The 24277-nt window shown below is 35.3% G+C and overlaps 1 protein-coding gene and 1 non-coding gene across 2 annotated transcripts in view; one reads left to right on the top strand and one right to left on the bottom strand.

Annotated features, from left to right (window-relative positions):
* LOC126976996 (zinc finger protein jing homolog) overlaps positions 1–24277 on the bottom strand; it is a 193770-nt gene that overhangs the window by 133936 nt on the left and 35557 nt on the right. The gene's annotated exons all lie outside the window — the stretch shown is intronic.
* Positions 447–519, top strand: Trnay-gua (transfer RNA tyrosine (anticodon GUA)). Its single transcript has one exon. It is a non-coding gene; the product is annotated as a tRNA-Tyr (tRNA).

Below are 24277 nucleotides of genomic sequence, written 5' to 3'. Positions count from 1 at the left end.
ATACCATAAAGATGGACCGCTAGTTCGAAACATTAATAGCCTATCGGTTTTAATAGTGTGGTGGGTTGAACTGGGTGTGATGCACTAATAATTAATTATGCTCACATGTTTTGTGAGGCCACTAATGATCAACTAACGAATCAAACATTGAACGGTCTGTCAAAATATGACAGTCTTAGGTCCATTAGCTTGGAATCATGTTTATGTAATCACTGGTAAATTTTGTACAGGAATTAAGAAGGTAGCTAGAGGGAGAGGTAAAATGATGGATGAGCACGTTAATTGATCAACAAACGAAGAAGAATGGATTAGCTGTTATAGTTAAGGTTTAGCTCAAATTTAAGTTTTACAGTAATAATTTGTTATGTTTTTAAAGTGATAATTCTTCTAGGATTAATACACAAATAAAATTTGAAAACAAAAATTAAAATTTGTTGCTTAGACTCGAACGATTAGCTCAGTTGGCAGAGCACTGGCACGTAACGCCAGAGGTCGTGGGTTCGAGTCCCGCATGGTTCATAAAAATATTGTTTTCAAATTTTATTTTACAGTACCTAACGCTGACCTTAACATAGACTGCGGAATGTGTTGCACCATCGTATTCCTTCGCCTAGTTAAAGTTAAAAAGTGATATGTCAAGACAATATCGAATATGTATTTAAACTATTGACAAGTCGCTATTCAGCTATTTAAACGTTAACAATAGCTTTAACCGGCGATGATTGGACTCATCTAAAAATTGTCAAATGGTGCAACAAATTTTTTGCTTGGCCGGTACTTTAAAATGTTTGTTAACAATTGCATTTGCATTGAGTGGTTAAGGTTCAAGCAGGCCTGAAATAATTAACTTTAATTTAATTATTTTTCTTCATCTTTTTACTCTCTTGTGTCTCATGAGAGAATGGGCGGCGGTGATAACGTAGCACAATGTGACCCATACGCACGTCTGTCCACCTATTCTATAAAAAAAAAACACTGTGCTAAGTACTGTGATATATTAATATTAACACATATAAGTAAATATATGTACACAATATGTATTCAAGAAATTCTATTCTAAAATATTCCAGTTTGAGTTAATTTTAGTAAGTATTCCAAGTTCTAATTCAATTAACAGCAAAATAAATCTTGAAAAAAAAGTGTGTGTCTAGTAGGTACTTATATATGCACGCAATAAGTTATACTTCTTTGGGCATACGAAGCAAAAATCATTAAAATTATCTATTCCTCGTACTATTCTACATTTTTAGAAATAACAATTTTGTAAAAATCTTGCAAAGATGGCTTTGACAATTAATTATTAAATAATAAATACGGCTGTATGGGCTTGAACCCTTTGCCTGTCCTTATAATGGACGAAGAAACCAAAAAAATAATAACGAATTCAACTTCAACCTGTAACTTTTATGTTACAGTGATGCGCGCGCATCTTAAAATTTCACTCTCATAATTTTTTTCATAACGCGCCTAAAGAAGTATAACTTCAAAAACATTTATTCTGTAGCTGAATAAATTAAATAATGTTGGTGAATGACGACCGACATCAGAAGAAGAACTATTTATTTGTACATGGTGATATACATGTTGATACACGTGCCACCCCTAACACAGCGGCCCTTATTATGAAACAATAGATAAAAATGGTACAAATGAATTTCTACCTTAACATTTAGAAAATAAAATTCAAACACAATCAATTTATTTCACTTGAAATTAAATGCCATTGTGTGAGTCCCTCATTAATGCAATATTGAGTCCTCTAGTGAATAGCGGGAGTTAGTATTGTGTGCGAATCAAACAAAACTTTGTTTTTGTTTCAGTGGCTGATAAACTAAATACGTAGAATTAATAAAAGGATATAGTCAAATAAAATTTGAAAACAAAATTTAATGAACGATGCGAGACTCGAACCCACGACCTGTCGCGTTCCGTGCGAGTGCTCTGCCAACTGAGCTAACTCTCTACAGGAGTAGATGAAGCCACAACCGATCATCCTCTACTTTACAGTTGATAACCTGCTCAACCCCAATATTTGCAGTAGTAAAGTCAAGTCAAGAAATCTTTATTCACTGTAAAACTTTATAAGTTATTTAGTGCAAGTCAGGATGAAGTACAAAAGTTACAATAGCATTCAAATGAGTATAACAATATTCATTAACAAAGTTTAGATCATTCAAATAATCTTTCACATTATAATAGGCCTTAGATGTTAATTTATTTTTTACGATACATTTAAATTTTGTAATAGGTAATATTTTAATATTATTTGGGAGTATATTATAAAATATAACACAATCCACTTTAAAAGATATAGCAAATTTACGGAGCCTAGTAGATGGAAGTATATTAGGAAATTCACTTGAGATGTCGCTCTTGTAAATCTAAACAATTTGTTATGTTTTAATGTGATAACCCTCACTTCTAGGATTAATACACAAATAAAATTTGACAACAAAATTTTATGAACGATGCGGGACACGAACCCACGACCTCCCGCGTTCCGTACTAGTGCTTGTATGCTTTGTTCAACTCTCAATTTTATTTGTGTATTAATCCCACAAGTGAGGGTTATCACTTTAATAACATAACAAATTGTTTATATTAAATAGTGTCAAGATTTTATCAGGCAGCAGCTGTAGCAACAGATTATGAATATAATGGGGTATGCAAACACTATCAAATTACCATTGGAAGCTGAAAGTTAATACACATGTCGTAAATAACAGAAGTGGTTTGTTACTGTGTAGATGTATGAATGTAGGTCATGCCATATATTTCACGAATACTTCGGGGACCAGCTGATTAGCAGAGGGTGATTGATACAAGAGGATTAAGAATCCAGGTATTGGCTTGTTCTTGGATCGCGGCTTGAGGAGGTCCTTTCTCACCGTTCATCCGCGACATCAAGACAATAACATTTGGCGGCTGCTGTATTTCTGAACTTCGTGTAGGTTACTTAGGGATCTTCAAGCGTATAGCCTTTAGATTTATTACTTTAGTGTGCGAGACAAGCTACGTGTTACACTCGCCATTTGTATGCCACTTTGTGTTAGTGCCCGTTCATTGCTCAACATACAGGTTAACTGTCAAGCTCAATTTCAATCACAGCTGTTACAATGATCTAAGCTCATACCATACATCCGAACCTCAAAGGTCGGCAATGCATTTCTTGACCGTATTTGATTTATATTTTCGATCAACTACAGGTGAGAAACAACAAATCGAGCGGAGTTAGGTTACTTCTCCCGTACAAGATCGCCAAAGTTTTAATTCGTAATCAGAAACATTTTTAATTTATTACAAACATAAACAATTTTCTTTTCAAAACTATGTCATGTAAAATAGTACCTATTGGTGTACAATTTATAAATTTACAATTCCATCTAGATTGAATGGTTATTTCAACTGTAAAAGTTAGGGGTGTTTTGGTGACTTTTTTTTAAACGTCTATGAAAAATAGAAATGTAGTGAAAAATAAAACAATTTTAAATGATTAAAACGCGTGTAATTGTAACGGTTTTACATTAGATGTTTGCGTAAAAGTTACATTTTTATTTTAGTAAACCCGACGTTTCAAGACCTTTCCAGATCTCGTTTTCTATACTATAAGAAAATACTATGTAGTGAAAAAATAAATTTTCTTCTCATATTCTGTATATTTATAATTATTTTTTATGTTTCAACTGTGAGCTATTTTGGCGATTTCTTGGGATTTCTTAAGCTAAACTGTCTGATACGATAGTGTTTAACCCAGTGTTTGTTACTCGTATGATTTATTCGCGCTTATCACTTGGCACACAATGGTCACCCGACGACACGCTTCGTGCTCTTCTCTCACGAAAACTGTGACGGTTTATAATGAATTGCATATTATTAATATATGTATCTACTTAGTTTATTAAAATACTAGTAGTTACCCTTTGCATTCGCAACTATAGGTTTTATCTTAATAAAATGTTTAATATGAGAATAATCATATTGTCATAAATAGAGGTGTCTGCTAATTCAATTATTATCGAGTACTGAAACATGCAGGCAAGCCTGTCAGCGATTAAGTTTTTTTTCATTTTTTTTCGATACCTCTAACAAATACCGTTCATATATACAAAAACTTAACAAATTGTACAGTAAAACCTTTCTCTAGAACCACGCTATACAAAATCGGTGCTGCAGTGTTTGAGTTTATCGCGAACAGACAGACAGACAGACAGGGGTGAGGACTTTGTTTATCATTTACATATTATTATACATTTTAAAGTAACAAAATTATACTCATATTTTGATGTCGTTTAAAAGCGCCAAGCAATTTCAATCAGTTTAATTTGTTGAAAAAATAACAATAAAACGTTAAGGAAAATGCAAAAGCATAAAATCCAGATAATTAATAAATCGATCATCGTAGAAAAGACAGTCAAAGGTGTAAAAATAATAAAATGTGTTACACAGCCTTAACCGCAACTTTTATCAAAGATACAACAAAGAAAAAACAAATTTTTTTTTGACAAATGTTCTACAGAATGAACCCTCTACTTACTTACGTATAATTTAATAACAGAAACAATTTTAGTTTCCGTTTGAATGACAGCAAGCCCAAGGCGCCCAAGTTTTAGTTATTCAATTCCTCTCAACTCAACGCGAAATATCGGAAAAACTTCATAAATGCCTCTAGCGATGCAGTGACCAGCAGTAATAGAGCTGTGCGTTTTCCACTCGGTGCCGGCAGTGCTCGGGAACACGCCAGATGGCTCGCCATCGACCCGCGGCCAAGTGCGTGCCGTCCTCTAATCTCCGTCATTAACATAACAATGATACTTGTGCACACTGCTGTACACATGTCGCTTACGAATCACCGCTTACGCATGAGATTAACGATTTGATTAAAGCGATACTCACAATGTTGCTATTAATTATTAATTGTGAATTTTTATGAAAGTTTGGATAATATTTAAAACGTTAACGTTATAAAGATTTCTTAGATCCAAAAGTGAAGGAAGCGATACGCTCTGCCAATGCAACAATGTATTATTATTATTATTATCATGCCTGTCCAGGTTCTGGAACACCCGAAATTGTGAAACGCACCCAGATTGCACTCGTCACTTTGAGACATAAGATGCTAAGTCTGGTCTGCTTAGTAATAAAACATAGTGTAATAAAAACTTAATGTTATCTATACTTCTATTCTAATGTTATAAAGAGGAAAGATTTGATTGATTGTTTGTTTGTTAGTATTGAATAGGCTCCGCAACCACTGAACCGATTTGAATAATTCTTTCACTGTTGGGAAACTACATTATCCCCGGGTGTTATAGGCTATGCTACATTTTTAAAAAATTAGGGATCACTACTAAAAGTCCAGTAATGTAACCCAAGGTGTAAAAATACGTACGCGAACAACATCGCGGGGTATCAGCTAGTTTATAATAATAATAATAATAATAATTCAAGCAATGGTTGCCACCATTAGCTTTCACGAGGAATAAACATGAAAGAATAGAACAGACGTGTTAGACCCGCGCCGTTATTCCCAAGAGGCCAGCGCGACTAGCTTTGATGTCCGACCATCCACGGGCGACGGCCGACGATCATGGCTAAACGTGCAATACCCCACCCTATACGCCTAACAAACTGGAAAGCCCTATTTTACATATTGTTGTTTACGACTCCTAATTATTCACAAAGCTAGCATCGGATGTTCTAATTATATTCAGCTAACAAAGATTTTATTAACAATCCGTTAAGGATCAGTAATTCTGACGCATACGTAGAATATTACAAGTACCCGCATATCAAAGAAAATGTTAATCTCAATGTCCGGAATTGACGCAATAAAGTCCATTTCACTGACGTTGATGTTATTTGGCATCGACACACGCACTCGTGTGGAGGGATAAACGGCCGTCTAAATGCGTCCGTTAAATAATATAAACGCGGTGGCGGCCGGCGAGTTGATCCAAAGTTTTAAGGGAAAAGACGACGTCCACCGCAACACGGCTAACTAATTGCAACTCCGTACTGATAATCCGTTCGCAGCGGGCGGTCTCCAAATTAAAAAACCCCCTGCGATTGTGTCCGGCCCCGGCTGGGCTGTAGCCAAGGATTACTGATCCCACGGCCTCGTACACCCAAAAACTAAGGGGAATAGCAAACATTTCACAAGAATAACAAAATCCAGAGATGAAATAGTAATTTATCAAAGGATTTTGAGACGCACAGGAGACGAAAGTTAAGATGGGGTCGCCCCTTATCGGAAATTGCAGAATTGGTGTGTTCAAAACGTTCACAATACTTTAAGGATTAATGTTTTTTTTTTACGAAAAAGAATCAGCAAACAACAACACTCCTTCACTTATGTGTAAAAATATGTAACATTGCGCATACCAACATCATCCCCTTAGTAACTGGAACAGCCATATATGTATACGCTTACCAACTGATTAGGCATAAGCTTTTAGCAGATAATATTTGCACGCTCCTCTCCAGCTACGAATATACTGTCATATTAATATTCAAATGGCTCCGGGCTGTGTTCGAGATCCCAGAGGCATTGGCCATTTACATTGCGGCGCACTGGTCAACGGGGGTACACTGCGTGACTTCCTAAACAAAATATTATCGTGCTTCTTATTGCTACAGCTGTAAAAACGCTACGGCAACACTTCTTTATTAATGTGCCCTTAAAAATAACCAAATACGGAAAATAAACAACATGTGAAGGCAATGAGTAATAAGTTGTATTATAGAAATAGATTAAAGGCTGAGCTCTCTCGTGTGGTCGGGCCGTGTGTTAACTTCCTTTCTGCACAGCTGTTGGAAAGGTTACGCGTATATCAAGTGCACCTGCGTTGACCAGGGTGTCCTCTGCGATCTTAATTACACGTAATCCTTTAATACACGGAACGCACCGGCCGATATTAAGGTCATTTGCCCTATTCACTGTCAGCTTTATGTATAATGTTACCCACGCATTCTCTGCTCAGATTCAACAAAGTGCGATAACGATCGGGAGATTTTCATCGAGCACATTCAGCCCATCGGCATTGAACGTTTATGATAGGTTAAAAGAATTCGGATACCGAACGCACACGTGCGAGGGTAGGTTTACAAAGAGTTCTATTTTTTTTTGGTAGGATGAAAAAATATCCTCTGACAATTACCATATTAGAAATGAAAGGGCAACGTACACTGCTCTTTTTGTTTTGCTTAAAATCGATGTGATAATGGATCCATGGAATTCAGAATTCTATTAAAAGAAATGAATCTCTAAAGCAGACTATATTGGTTGTTAATATTAGATGTTTTACTACCACACAATAAAATACTTTAAACACGGTGTAATCGCGTGCAATTATAACTATTATTTTATAAATATTTACATTATTCTTTAATCCATCTCATGTTTCGCTGACAGTGTCCTTTTGTTTTTTAGTGTTAAATTGTATTTTATTAGATGGATATCATTCTTCAGTTATCACAGGTGTTATATATTTTGGGACAGTCCTCTAGTCCTCAGTCTCTATTGAAAATATGGATGTTTCTTTTTTGTTTCAATGGCTTCGGATTCTTGGGAAAAACTTATACTCTTTTGCCAACATTTTTTGTTCGTCGAAGCGGATGTAGTGATTTGAAACTGATCTGTATTCATATACCGCTCAAAGATATATGCAATGTGTTTCAAAGCTTTTAAATATTATATATAAATAAAATAGGCGAATTGAACAAATTTATATAGCAAGTGTTTAAAAATGAACCAATCAACGTTGCTATCGATCAATGGTAGGAAAATAGCCAGGTTAAGTAAACCTAGAATGGTAGAGGTTGTATGAAAGAGATGATGCGAATAGAAGAAGTCAGGGAAGTCCCTGCCTACCTTCAGCGGACACGCTGGGCTGTTTTTATATATCCCTTAAGGTTAGTTCTTCTGCTTCTCCTGAAGCGTGTTAGGCATTGAATCTAATGTCGGAGAAGTGAGCGTGGAGCAGGTTTTTAATGGGCTGCAGTCTGTACGTAAGTATACATAATTTGATCACGTCCGCTAGCTGCGGGCGCGCACGCACGCACGCACGCGACGTCGCGCGTCAGCCGGGAGCCGACTCTTATCACGAAAGCGTGTCAATCAAATGTAGACTCTCCTCACAAATAAATACCAGCAGTTTTCTCGTACCGACAACTTGATGATGATAATGATGCGAGATACGTTTCATAATGACTCTTGCACCGTTGCTGTAACTGCTTCCTCGATTGTAACAAAAAGTACCTAACTATTGGATTTGCTTTCTCAAATTACGAGTAAGGCGTATAAGACGCCACAAATTTGTTAGACTTTATAATAACTACTCCTTTAAATAAGTACTCCATCGTATTACTTCCCCGGATGGGACAAAAAGAAACAGAATTACGTAGTAAGGATAATGTCGTACTAAATTGTAAACCTATGAATATATTAAGTCATAAGTATCATTATTATTTTTCTAAGATTGTTAGAAATAGAAAACAAAGTATTTTCGTCACAGTATCTTCGATATGATTAAGCTTTTAACGCGCTCAGCACTGTAAAGGTAAACAAAACCAGTGAAACGTTAAAAATAAATGAGAGCTCGAAAAGCAGATGTAGGCTAGGAGATGGGTCTTCGTGTCCCAGACAAAAGACTTGAGCGATCGATCGTTCCCGCTCGTGACTATTGTGCGAGTTGCGACCCGCTAGCGCTTCGGCCGCCGCGTACATCTGTTTCGTTCCTTTTGCCTCACCCTGCATAATGAAACCGGCCCATTGTGAGGGAAACATCCACAAAAGAACACGCACTCTAAATACCGGCCGTTTTATAAGAAAAAATAACTAGAGCCCGCGGCACAAAACGTGGGCGTCTTTCCCGACGTCGGATACGTTGAAGTGTACGCAACTGTTATGACATACGCGGTTCGTTAGGTGTTATTGAAAATAAACAGCGCTTTGGATGTAACGAAGCCAATTTGTGTGTCGGACGTCGAAATATTTCACGAATTGTCAGGAAGCGCGGAGCACGGGGCTACTACAATTAATGTTTATGAAGGGTGAACGGTTCACACAAATTAAATCAATTTGCGTAATGGAAACAGTTGAGAAAATTGTTCCGGTTAGTGTCAACCCGTGACAAATTTGGTTTTATGATTATCCCATGGGTAAAGGTTATCAATATGATATACCTGCAGTGGTGGCCATATTTATGTAAGACGAATTTTTATTTTGTATTTCTCCCACGGTATCGCAACAGTTTTCCATACATACGGTAGGTACACATGATTGGCTAAAAAATAAATAGATATTTTAATGTACATATACACTTTACACATTAGATCCGAACCTAGCTGGTGACATAATTAATACCGCTAAAAAGCTATTCTTTTTTAAATCATAAAAATATCAACTAAACAAAACTACTTTATTAGTGGTACACTTGATAATTCGTGCAATAAGCCGCGTAAATTATAATACGGGCAGTGTTTGTGCGGGCAAATTGTACTCCAGTCCCCGGGGGGAAGGGCCCGTCTGTGACGCAGGACTTAAATCCACTTAATTCAGTCTAAATGCCCACTTCGTATACTTGCCGACCTCTTCTTAGGGTGTTCAATGATGACAAGTTGAAATCTAATCACTTTACTTTGATTACTTTTTGATTACGTGCCAACTGACTATTAAAAAAACTCATCTAAAATGTGACTAGTGGGGAAAATCAAATTAGAATCAATTTTTTGTCAGTGTTACAAAAATTATTAATGAGTATCGGAAGCGAATTGTCAATTACGAAGAATTAATCGAGAAGTGTACATAAATACCACGAAAAACAAAACACGCTTTAAGGATGCTTCCAGCAAAAAAAAAGGCTTCATGAAATAAATGACTCACTCATTCTTTGAGGTTTTCGTGGTACTTATCTGATAATAATAAATAAAATAAAAAAAATCTTTACGCACATCAATCCGACACGTCTTAAGATTAAACTATGTCTCATATAGGTAATGATATCGATATACCTGCAACGATGCGCGGAAATGACGATCGACAGCGCAAATCTTCAGGGCCCTACCTACTCACCCATGTGCCGAATGAATGTGCCCATTAAACATTCTGCATTTATGGGTGACGGACGCAGTGGGGTATAGTCGTTGTCGTATTGCATCTATGAAGTTCTAAAATGGAGTTCCATTATATAGTAAATGTTTTTTTAACGCATCATAGTTTGTGCTAAGCGTGAGAACTGTCAGGTAGACTATATTTATACTGTATATTTGTGTGATTGAAGAGGACGGCGACATACATACCACATATCAATAGATAAACTGGCCGGTAGTCGGTACAGCGTACGGTGTAGGTACCTACGTCGTACACATATCATATTCGTTTCTGTTCATCCCACGTTAAATACGACACCAGATAATCAACAGTTATTCGAACTATTACCAGCTGCATGATAACTTTATTTCTTTAACTACGAACTTGCGCCCGCGACATTGTCTACGTGAAACTTGGCTTTGGGAAATTATATTTTCATATTTTCACTAAATAAAAATATACATATATACTAGATGACCCAGCAAACGTTGTATTGCCATATAAAGTAATAAAAAAATTCAATAATTAAAATTTTTGAGGTATATAAAATAGATGACAACCGATTCTCAGACTTATCAAATATATTGTACATAAAATTTACTACAGTAATCATTATATTCGATTGCCATCTTGCAGCACCATTGCGTATCTGCGGATGAATGAAATAGAATAATATTAAAATCGCGATATAAAAATAGGTGTTGATCATAGACGCGTGAAAATTTGAAGTTGTATCTTTTTTCTATTACTGAATCATCATCAAAATAAAAATAAAAAATGGGGATGGACCACCACCCTTAATACTTAGGGGGATGAAAAATAGATGTTGTCCGATTCTCCACCCTAGCCGATATGCACGCTAAGATTCACGAAAATCGGTCGAACCGTTTCGGGGAAGTTCAATTACGTACACCGTGACACTAGAATCTTATATATTAGATATTATACGTAACGTAACATAAGGTTAAGATAAAGTTGCCAGTTTCATGGGCAACTTACCTGCCGACAGCGTTCTTAATGATATTTAGGTACTACTTAATTGTAATTAATTAATTTTATTAGATTATTTAAGTTTTATGTTATTATTTTTATTAAAATAGTGTTATTCATATGTAAATAACATGAATTAATTATACATATTATTATACGTTAAATAATTATATTATGATTACCTATCAATTAAAAATATCTCAAAATAACTATATAAATTCTTCTCCCGACATCCGATTTAAATGAAACAAACGGTCGGATTTCATTATAATTCGTTTATTTCCTTTCGGAGATATAATATCTCGCTAACAAACAAACAGAAAAGTATTATTCTATATAAGTCACTTATTTTATTACTTTTGTATCATTCTACCGGTACCGACCACTGACACACCAGGCTCTGCCGCTTTTCAATGTTTACACTATAGATAAAGAACACATATAAAATCACTACATATTGTAAAACAAAGTCCTCCGATTGGTTTGTCTGTCTGTCTGTAGACATTATCGAATTTTTTGGAGGTGTCGGTAAAAAAATAAGCCGTCTGGGAGCTTTCAACGAAATCGCTGTGTTCGCCTTTTGAGCAGGAGCGAGCATTCCATATAGGCAATGGCTACTTTAATAAGAAGCTAAATTAATATATACCACTAGAATGATAGTTAATTTAGTTCCGTTATTCTATAACCAAATTTCTATTGAACACTCACCCAGTGCGATACCTAAATTTCTTGCTATTATATTTTTAGGTACTTGTATAGCTATAGCTGTACCTGTATCTTGCTAGAAAACCGACCCTGCCTTTGAGATAGATATATAACAAAATATTGTATGGTGAAATTGTGTATAAGATACATATAAGTCTACAGATAAGTCCGCGATAGCATAATATGTCTGTCTGTAAAGGAGGCCATACTATATCCATTTTAATACTTTAAAAAATTGGTAATTGTAAATCGGTAATATTAAAGCTAATTTATTGAAATAGGCGTTTACTTTGCGGAAATCCATAATTATACAAATGATTAAAGTTCTTTTTAGTGTTCATTCAGCCAATATTTGTTTTTAAAACAATTCGACACGTGTTTAGCCTCTACACGAGGCATCCTCAGGACGTGTTGTCTCGCCAAAATATGGCACGAGACTCAGAGGCGAAACACTTGTCGAATTGTTTTAAAAACAAATATTGGCGGAATTAACACTAAAGAAAACTTAAATCATTTGTATAATGTTAAAGCTGTTTACACAAATACGTTATCATTTTATTACTACATTTACGTTTTGGTGTCATTTCTATAATACTCTATTAGTTTTTATTATATTGACAATATCATACAATTAATAATATTATAAAGCATTAACATTTAACATAAGCCGAAACTCCAACATTTTGGCAATTAGCCATCAGCTTTGTCTGAAGAATGTATAACAAAAAGTTGTCTCAGATTCATTTCCAAATATATAAATTATATGTATATTATGTTCACATATAAGTTATCGCAACAAAAACATGTCGCTTACAGCCCAGACGAGAATTAAAACCTCAAATTACCAATTATGTTTTAATTCGGCGAAGTGAACTCAAATTTAATCTTGGAAGTAATTGGAGGGAAGCCGTAGAGTTCGGGGGCAGGTCGAGTTGAATGATGTGATGTGGCCAGACGTCTCGAGTGTCGAAGGTATAGCTCCGTGCTCACTGCTCGTCTCTACATAATTAGTTTTATGCCCAATAAGACGCCACGTATCCCAAATCCTCCAACTTAATTAGGTACAAATGCGTATTGATCACGGGAAGTATTGTGGAACTTTGCTAGACTCATTTGAAAATGTTTGCTTGGGCACCATTAGTAATTTTTTGTTATTATAATGATAACGAAAATCTAGTTGACACCACGGACTAGTAAAAATTAAGGACTCCGTGTCACCTTACATAACAGTGTAGCACCAAAACAAGCCGATTAACGTGTAAATACATAGCCCCACGCACACACTTACACTACTACAGGCCGATAGGCGGCCATAATGAGAATTGTCATCGTCTGTGACAGATCAGTTTGCGTCTCAATAAAATATTTTAAAAATGCCGCCGTTTGTTGAAAAAGTGCAAAAACGATACTATATAAGTACTTGTAGCCATATATGATTATTAAAGGGAGAAAAAATTGTATAACTAGTATCCCCCGTAACCGCACACACACCAGCATAAAGGTGCTTCACTTGCTAATATCACGGCGCGGAGTCCTTTTCTTTTTACTTGTCCGTGATTGACATCGATGTATTCTTTGATAAATTGTCGACCTTAAAAAAGTTTTAAATGGATTTATTCTTGAATTGTTAATTTAATGCTTTAATTTTTTTTGTCTATATAAAACTCTCTATCTCTTTATATATTATATTTAAGTACCTATATTTCATTTTTATGTCGAATTTTGTTTGATATTACCACGTAGCGCAAATTAATTTTTATATTATAGATATAGATTAATATTAAAAATGTAAACAATATGAAAAAAAAAACACCAACAAACGTTTATAGAGCTAATCCTATTTTGAAACTTTGATATAATACATATTGTTCAAAGCAAACTTAGTACAAAGTTCTCAGTACAACTCTATGGTTATAAACTGGAAGCTTACTGCCTTTTACGTAATGAAGGAAGCCATATAGTCACGACGTACAAATCTAAGTAAAACATCATGAATAAAATGTTGTAACCGAGCCGCCCTCAGCGCTACCGTGTGGGAGGTTGGCTCCGGCTTGTTTCCTAGTTAATTCTAAAGTTTAACTAGCAGATAGCGAACGAGATAACCACTCGAATATACAACAGATGGCGCGCCTGCGATTATTATCCTTTAGCTTTTATCGAATTATACATATATTGTATATGTGTATATATATATATTGACGACCTGTATAGCCGAGTGGTTAGCGATCCTACCTACTAAGGTAGAGGTCCCGGATTCGAATCCCGGTAGGTGCAAGCATTTATATGATGAATATTGATGTTTGTTTCCGAGTCATGGATGTTTATATGTATTTATGTATGTTTAAGTAAGTATATTGTATTAAATATATCGTTGTCTTGCAACCCTGAACACAGGCTATATATGCCTAATTTGGGGTAAGATAATTTGTGTAAAAGGTGTGTCAATATTATTATTATTATTGTTAGTCAAGAGCTTTCAAGTTGTGAAATCGTTAAAGACAATTATTATTGAAACTATAGGTATCATTAAACGTCCCGCGTTGAGTATTGTTCGTCTGAACGCATCAACACACATTTTACCACTTTGGAAGTGTCTCTCGCGCAAAGTATTCAGATTAGGAAAAATATATAAATTTAAAAATATTAAAATAATATAATAATATTAAACCTCAATATCATTTTTGAAGAGCTGTCCACTCCACGGATACATGTGTATGGGTTTGATGAAAAAAGTTTTTGAGTTGAAGTATGGGGAACCTCCAAATTTTTTGTTTTTTTTTTTTTAATTCTTGTGTAAAAATCTTAATGCGGTTTACAGAACCTATTAACTAAGTTTCAACATCATTATTCTTATAAGTAGTTTCTGAAAAAAGTGGCTGTGACATACGGACGGACAGACAGACAGACAGACATGACGAATCTATAAGGGTTCCGTTTTTTGCCATTGGCTACGGAATCCTAAAAACTGGTTCAATTGAGACTAGCACAACAATGTTCCCTACAATCGATTTACAAGATTTAGAACCATCTTGTCCTTTTTAAATATATATTTATATAAAACAAACAATCTCCATCTTAGTTTTTATAATATATTTGTTCTTACAGCGATAACAGCTGATGTTACAATTGCGGCTTATGATAAGCCCACAACCTGCTAACAGACAGAAGGACGAACGGAAACGTACAACGGAGTCTTCGTTACCGAAGCCCAATATGTAAAATAGACAGTCACAATTATATTCAGTGAATACACTGAATATAATTTAACTCAAACTTGAGCGCATGAAATATTATCTCAACATAATATTACACTATAATTTATCTTGTTACAAAGCAGACTAATATAGCCAATAATAGAATCTGTGTATCAAGGAACCGCAACTCTCAAGTCAATAGTGTTGCAACGAGTGTTTCATGTTTCATAAGTTTGGTTTACTTAATATATTATCCACCCACACAACCGATAAATCAAAATTGATAATTTTATATGGATATTGGATATTCATTCAGTCAGATAATTCTGTTTAATGTTTTCATAACATCACAGTTGACCACTATTTACAGAATTCAGTACAATCCCATTAAAAAAACAAAAAGCCTAAAATTGTACCTATTACAAATAAATATTTCGTTTACTAACATTGACACGGTGAAACTTGATTCACACACTATTATTTCAAACCTATAGATATTAATTACTTACCTATCTCATCATTCAATTTATCCGAGTAAATATTTCTACATTCCCCCTCAAAATTGAATGTGACACCGTATCGTTATTCTGATTATCTTGACAATAATTATTATTACCGTGTAATTTGTATCATCTTTAGGATCTAACATTACCATTACCCATATAGAAGTACTAGGGTCTCAAACATCATGAACAAACATCCACTCAAGTACATAAAAATATCTACCACTTAGATTATAAGTACCTAACATTAAAAATACTGTTCTAAGTGAGTCGACTAGACAAGAGAATAAAAGGCATAATATGGCATTTATTTTCTCAAAATTGATTCCTTTAGAATTCTTTTTGATGTCATTTCTAATAACTACTACCGGAAACAAATGGCACTCCCAGCATTCTTTTTTTGCGCTCTTTTCAATAAAAATATACAATATTGTACAGTCATTTCTATCGCTTTAAAATAATCACAATCTAGTCCCAGGCTGTCCGATCATTTAGATATTCAGCTGTGGAGTGATAGGATTTACGACATAGCCATTTTTTTAATAAAACATTTAAATTTATTTATAGATAATGCCTGAACAGTGGCTGGGACTTTATTATAGAAGTGTATACATTTAGCCTTAAAGCTATTATGTATCTTATGAAGCCTACTAGAATTAGTTACAAGCAATCCCTTATTTCTAGTGTTATAATAATGAAAATCGCTATTAAGAGCAAAATGGTGACGATTTTTGTGAACGTATATTAATACGAAGACTGCTTCCAAACTGACACAACGTAATATCGAAGCAACGATAACACGATCGAGAGTGATAAATAACTGACGCAACTACTATGTAAAGTCTGCAGTGGCGGGTAGCGAAGGCCGAGCCATTGACCATTAAGCCGAATATCGGCCGCGAGGTCAATGTCGAATGTCGCAAGGAACAAAAGCCGCAATAGTGGCGGTTTCGCGTCGTGTGCGAGTGGAGACGGAGATAATTGCGACGTAATCGGCGTCATCCATCCACAGAGCGACCGTGTATGGAGTGGTTGGTGCAGCTTGAGCCGCGGGCACGGACAAGAAACAGCTGAGCGGAGTGCGGACATCATGCGAGCGGGCACGCGCCTCGGCGCATATTATTAAGCATGCTTTTCACTATGGGATAAAGTTAAATTTATATGACAATTATATATCGCTCAACATAGGAACGTACGTTATGTACATAATAAATAAAAATTAAAAAAGCATTTTATTCCCATACTAAATTACATAATTAAGTTAAACTAAATTTAAAAATTAAAACAAACATAATTATTGTTAGTAAACTTAACTTAAGCCTAATATTATAAGAACTTAAAAAGAGAATAGTTTTATGTTAGTAATTTTTTTTCTATTTCTTACTAATTAATGTTTAATCAGTAGTATGGGCCCCTCGGTGAAGGTCTACTCCATTTTTTTCCACACTATACGGTCTTTGCCCAATATTAGCAAGTCTTTTCCAGCGAATTCAATCACATCATCAGCCCACCTCTTACACGGTCTTCCAACTTTTCTGGCCCTTTCCATTTCGTTGTCTGTACCTTATGTACATATAAGTGGTAAAATAGTAAAAAACTGTAAGCTCTTTACTTATTTTACACTGACATAATTTTTACTATTTTCATATTTGTATGTCCTCTTGCTAAAGAACGGAATGAAGAAAATTTGTAGTAAAAAATGTAATTGCGCAAATTAATATGATATCGGTAAATCTAATAGTCGAGCATATTATTTTATAAATAAAGTATTTCTTAAAAGCTTATACGTAACTCAGGTGCACCTTGGAATCAAGAATCGGTACCGCTGAGTCTAACTTGAAGTATTATAGGAAATGTATCAAACTGTAGATCCAGTTTTGAAAAAATGCAGGCATATAAAGCTCGTAGTTATAATTTACTTCAAATTATGAATGTTATCACTTGACCGAGCGATATAACTCATTCAATTTCGACTCCTTACGTCTTACTTTACGTTCCGCGCCATCTCTGGGCTGTAGTTGGTAAGATGTCAAAAAAAAGATAGCTATAGGTACTGTGTCACACCAAAAAAGTTGGCTTTCTTGTATGATCTTCTCACGAATGTAGGCTTCTTCAATCATACGTCCAATAAAAAATGTAGTGTCAAAGTTTGAGTTTGAATCTATGAAGGCTAATCGCGGGAAACAACATGTCTTGTATCCCACAGTGAAAAGCGAGCTTTATTTTCACGCAAACAAAAACAAGATCGAAACTCTGTATAATACCAAGTCGCAGCGAGCATCGATTATGCAACTTCTTGCATTCCGAATTGTTTATACTCCTTTATTGGCATCATTACTTACATGTTGTAAATATAAATATGTTTTATGTATGTTATAACTTCGAGGCCCAGTTGAAATAATATACCTATCGACTTTATCAGGTCTGCGAAGATACTTTTATTGGTGAAACATTTGCATGCAGATAATAATATTATTATTTTCTCCATGGTGTCATATTTAAACCCTGAGGTATCTATCTCCTGGCGCGTTGGGAACCATTCAAAATTCATTGTACTATTAAGACTGTCCGTCCGTGTGTCTCTTTGTCGGCCTGTATTTCATAAACCAAAATATTTACGCAGCTGAAATATTGAAATTGTTGTGTATATTACTAATGCCGCTGCAACAAATAATGTTAACACGAGGAACAAACATAAACTTGTTATGCCTACTACTCCGTTGGGTCGAGTTAGTAAGTCTTTTGTTGGGCGATGTATATGCTTCTACAATATGATCCCAGAAAATGTACAAAACAAATGAGTTACGAAATTTAAAAGAATTGTTAAAAAACGTTTGTGTGGGAAAGGTTATTATAGCATAAACGATTTTCTTAATGACACCACGGACTGGGATTAAAGCGAACACCCTCAGGCTCTTTAATTATTAATGTATATTGTATGATATTACATTGTAATCCATATTTTATATAAAAAAAAAGCCCGCTGAGTTTCTCGCGCCCATTCTTCTCAGGTCTGAGGCAGTCTCTTTTGAATGGGTGGTAGATTTTGACATTCAATAAGTGATTATAAATCCTATTTTGAATAAAAATATTTGAATTTGAATTAATTGAAAAACTAACAAACTAAATAAAATGTTTCTTTAACAAATCATATATTAAGAAGTGCTTGGTGAATATTATATCTTGGAAGACGGACAAGCACGGGGCTTACTTACTGTAGGCGATCAAACCTTTTCACAATTATCCATTAGGTACACCATTTATTTATTTAAAAAAAAATTAACTTCGAATACTGGGGGATCCACTAACATAACAGGCATAAAAGGCATTTATTTTCTCAAAATTAATACATTTAGAATTCTTTTAGATGTCATTTCTAATATACTAGATACTACTACCGCTTCGGAAACAAATGGCCCTCTGAGAGAGAAAAAGCGGCGCAAGAAACTTTCCTCGAATTCTTGTTTTGCGCTCTTTTTAATAAAAATATGCAATCAGCATAATTAAGTATATAAGTACAATCCTGCCAGCCAATACCCGAAAAACACTACATATTCTTAGGCGTGAAAAAATATGCAATACCTACTGCTAGTGGGATTCTAATACGCAGTAGGTTGAATAATAATAACTCAATGTATAATACTTGTGTAAGAACAAAGCAGTGAACCTAGATGTTACAGTTGGGGAGACAACTTCGATTCTAGATATGTTGTAGCTGATCAGGTGAGTAGTACTCAGTGGAGCGAGAGTGTCCCGCGGCGCCACATCTGTCACGTCCTTTGTTGACAACAACAATGACGTGTCGTGTCAACCGAATGATATATTTGTAATTCAATTATTACGCGCGGAGGAAGGTCAGATAATTTTCAATATTGTGATGAATACTTACATAGTGTTTATTTACCAAGGCTTACGTGACTAAACGAGCGGTCGGTCAACCCAATGCCAAACGGGTGCTGCTTGTCGACCTGTTATAGTTAATAAATCTTTGTATTTGTAGGATGCGATTACTAATTATGAGAGTAATCACAACCATCATGTTCACGAAGTATCGTTACACAAACAATGAATTTATTCCAAAAACAAACGAATTTTCAGCGACATAAAACCTTTTTGTTGTTACAAAATAAAACGGTGTCCCGGTTAAATTTAAAATTCTCTGTTTACTCTCACATAATATGCAGGTACAAACTTAACATTGTAGAGATAATTCTATCATGCACTAGTGTTATGTTCGGTTAGTGTCATGTTCGGTTTATGGCTTTAAGAACGTTGTAATAAGGCTCACTTTACGAGCAAGTGTGTTGAAAAAGTTATTGCTTTATGAATGTAGATCACAAGAAAAAAATAGCTGCATTGTGTAATTTTAAACTCGCCTTGTTGTTTTTTTTACCCTAAAATGGAAGGAATAATAATATTACAGATATTAAAGACACCCACCCCGTCACGTTCACGCTCAATTTGATGATATAAGAAGTAAGTAAGCAAACGTAACGCCTTGCCCCTTTTAACAGCAAAATGTTGCGATTCAACATTTGTTACGTTTACATATTTTTACATTATTATGATTTCTCTTAATGTAGGGATATCTACTTTCTTTATAAAGTAGAGCTCATTATTACTCAGTTATAATATACAAATTTGTTGATTTAAGATTTTTTTTAAAGTAGTCTTTGTTGTTCAAGTGTTATGGAAATATAAATCGTTCATCTTTTAATGTTAAAAGAGAGACAGATCAAGATGAGATACAATCGGAAGCAACGCAATAAATGCTTTTATAATAAAAAATATCTTGTAAAAAAAACTTGAAATAGCTAAACTGTGAGCTATAAGCAGGTACTATCGAAACAAACCTGTCGTTTCCGTGAACAAATACAATCTAACCTTTAAACCGCAGTAAATTAAACTCTAATACCTCATAAAACTTTCACCGACTAAGCGGTACGCCCGCTGTGAAACATTCTAGACACCATACCATAAATAAGCCATAATATTACATTCAATAAACATTTATCAACAAGTATCGATAATTTTCATCGACAACAGTGTTTCGCATCACCTACGTGAATCGCTAATAGCCATTAACTCGATAACCCGGAGTTAGGGGTGGGCGAATCTTAGGAAACGTTAGAAATATGATGATAAGCTTTAATTATATTGATAAACCGTGGACTTCTATTGCTCACTGTGATAGGGCATACGTGCAAGGTCACGATGTAAGATAAAGAAACAAATTTTATTTTATTATAAAACAATTGGGAACTGTACCTACTCCCGAAATTGTCGACGAGTAGGTAGGTACGTCTGCCTCGGACAAACAATCCAGTTAGGCAGGTCCAATTTCGATAAAGAGGTCACTCGTCGAACCCAACTCGGATGAGCAGCGTTCGGTAAGTTCCGTAAAATCTTCTTGTCCCAAATACCACAGTGTCTGAGGACGAAAGTTTTCAACCAGTGTGTGTTGCCTTACGGTTCGTCGTCGATAACGATGGGCCTGATGACAAAGCTCATGGTCGCTCAGAAGGCAATGGAGAGGGCTATGCTCAGAGTTCCCTGCGAGATCGATTCAGAAATGAGGAGATCCGTACAAGAACCAAAGCCACTAACATTTATCAACAAGTATCGCTAATTTTCATCGACAACAGTGTTTCGCATCACCTACGTGAATCGCTAATAGCCATTAACTCGATAACCCGGAGTTAGGGGTGGGCGAATCTTAGGAAATGTTCGAAATATAAATATATAAGCTTTAATTACATATTTTTATCGCTTATTGTAATAATTCTAACATTGAAAAACGGGTTTGCAGTGATATTAAAAGAGGTTGACCTCTGACCCCGAAACTAGTTAAAACTGTATCTTCGGGGTCAGTCATTCCTCGACAAATGACAATGACAAACAAAACAATTAATAATAAATAAAAATTAAATGTGTGTGTGTGTTTTATTCTTAGTGAGTAGGTTACAGTAGACTTTCCGTTTCTGAATATTTGCAGGGATCATTATGTAGATCCGTGAAGTATATCGAAAGTTCGAATCGATACCCTACTGGTTTAGGACCCTCTTTAGGACCGTTATTTTTAATAGTCGTAAGTTCCTCGTATCACGAAGAAATCAGACAAAATACTCACTTACAGTACATTTAAATATTATAGAAACTTCATTTGAATAATCCACCTTCTGCAAACATACCAGGTAGGTATAATTAATAAGAATCCAATAAAAACAGCCGGCTGGTTCAAGATGGAAGTTAATAATTATGTGAGATAATTAGAATTAGATTGCGCTGCACATGCACTTATAGTTAGATAAGGTAAGTAAGCACGTAGGTACAGGTAGGTACGCAATAAGCAGATGTCAGCAACATCTTGCCTACTAATTTTCCTGTAAGCTGCAAAAACGTAAATGTTATGGTAACGAGTGTTGATACGGAGTTTCTATGAGCTGGCAGGTGCAAACAGTGTTCGTTGCAATCGAGACCTTTCTAAACATATGGTATCTTCGAACATAGCTCAATGTTATTTATTATACATGTATCTTACTTAAAGGTTTGTAGCAGAATTGTCTTGTTATAGCGTTGTCTATAATTGTCGAAGGATAAACGCCGGTGTGTGATATTCCTACATAATATTATATTTTATAGGTCTTTCAATGTCATATCCACTTTTTTCAATGGAAATACGTGACGAAACGAGCAGAACGTTCAGCTGATGGTAATTGATACGCCCCCATTACAATGCAGTGCCGCTCAGGATTCTTGAAAATTCTGAGCGGCACTACAATTGCGCTTCTCACCTTGAGACATAAGATGTTAAGTCTCTCTAATTTGCCCAGTAATTTCACAAGCTACGGCGCCCTTCAGACCGAAAGACAGTTATGCTTACACATAACCGCTTCACGGCAGAAATAGGCGCCATTGTGGTACCCATAATCTAGCCGGCAAAGCTATGTAGCATATAAAGCATCCTGTGCAAAGGAGCCTCCCACTTGATGTAATATTTAGGGCAAGTGCAAGTCGGTACTGAAGGTAATATGCATCGCACAAGGTATACACAACATTTTATTTTACACTTTTTAAATACAAATTGTAACTAAAATATTTGTTTCAAATGAAAAATGGCCGTTGTTCAAAAACAACGACCATTTTGAATTCACCAACATGGTATTATATAGCGACAATATTACGAGCTTCTGTTTTTTTTTAACTTTCTAACTATGGTGGCTTACGAGTAAAAGATCGCTGACAGATATACGGACGAACGGGTGGACAGCGGAGTCCCGTTGGTGTGGGCTGTGCGTAGGAACAGGTACCTCTTAACCTATAAGAGGAGGATGATTTTCAACTGTTAATTACTTTTAATGAACTATAAGGCATATCGAGATGCTCTACTATCAACCTAATAAACACAAAATGTGTGAATATTAATATTACCTAAATAGCATACTCTTATCTTAGACATATTTTAAACATGCCATAAATTGTTTAACACTTACGCGATGGATTGTAAATCTACTGACTCGATAGCCCGTCAAACCCTTCTAACTTTACGGCTTTCGAAGGCGTAGTTATATATTCTAACAGTAGAGATGTTTTAGAATTATGACACTTATGACAACGACATAAGATTCATATTAGCCTGTTGGGAATATCACTCTTAACACAGTCTTATTTTCAACAAGTCTTATAACTTTCTGCATTTATTTGGGACAGTATTGCCTTCCTAAACCGGCTTTTACACCTGCCCGAAATGTTGAGGAATACAATTTTAAAGAGGTACTTAGGTGTATTCATTAATACCAAACTACGAGACTCCGAATTATAAATGTCAAGAAAGACTGATTTAAGAAATCAGTAAAGACAAAAATACATATTATTATATACAATTCCGTAAACGAATATATATTTTGTCTCGCTAATTGTATATATAACGATTTTTCTATATATATACAATTACAAATTGCTGTGCGACATCGTCACTCGCCAAATTTCATGATACTAGATGGATATAATCCAATAGAATTTCTTGTTTCTTTCACTTGTTTTCTCCGCACGATATTTTTTTATGAATAGCGGCGAGACGAACAAGGCGTTCCTGATGGCAAGTGATAATACGCCCTGCTCAAAACAAAGCAGTACCGCCCCGGATACATGATTGAACCCAAAAATTAAATCAGCATAGCAATTGTGTTCGTCACTTTGACACATAAGTTGTTACGTTAGTAATGTCACTAGCCCTTAAAACTGAAACACAACATTACATGCATTAAGGCGACACTAAATGCCAGCGACCTTGAGCGATATGAGATCAGGGCTGCCGGCCCGCCATCTATGTATCTAATAAAGCCAATATTTTCAAGCTTACAATCCTCGTTATTCACTACTAGTCTGAATAAATGAACCTACACAAAAAAATTACAAGCTATAAGAATAACTTTTTGAGAGAAGTACCAAAAAAATGCGTCACGCCATGCGAAAAAACTTGTTTAACTTCAAAGAAAAGAGGTAGTTGAAAAAGGCACGGCAGTGTTAACTATAACCAATAGCAAGCATAAGCAACCTACAAATAAGACTTAAGGATATGTGTAACAGGATTAAATAGTGTTCATAGCTCTAAATGCTATACTTTCACCACAAAACTTGTCTAAACACCATGTTTGCGTGTTTTCTGCTTACTCTTCGCCTTAAGTCCTTCGCGGCAGAAAAAGACGAAAACTGACCTACCCGACGTTCAAAGAAGTAAAAAAGCTCCCATTAGAAGAAGAAGCCTTACCGCTGGTAAAGATTTACAGTAAAAC

Source organism: Leptidea sinapis, chromosome 43 (assembly GCF_905404315.1).
Source record: "Leptidea sinapis chromosome 43, ilLepSina1.1, whole genome shotgun sequence".
Lineage (NCBI taxonomy): Eukaryota > Metazoa > Arthropoda > Insecta > Lepidoptera > Pieridae > Leptidea > Leptidea sinapis.
The sequence above is the reverse complement of the archived record's forward strand: the minus strand, read 5'-3'. Positions and strand labels throughout refer to the sequence as shown.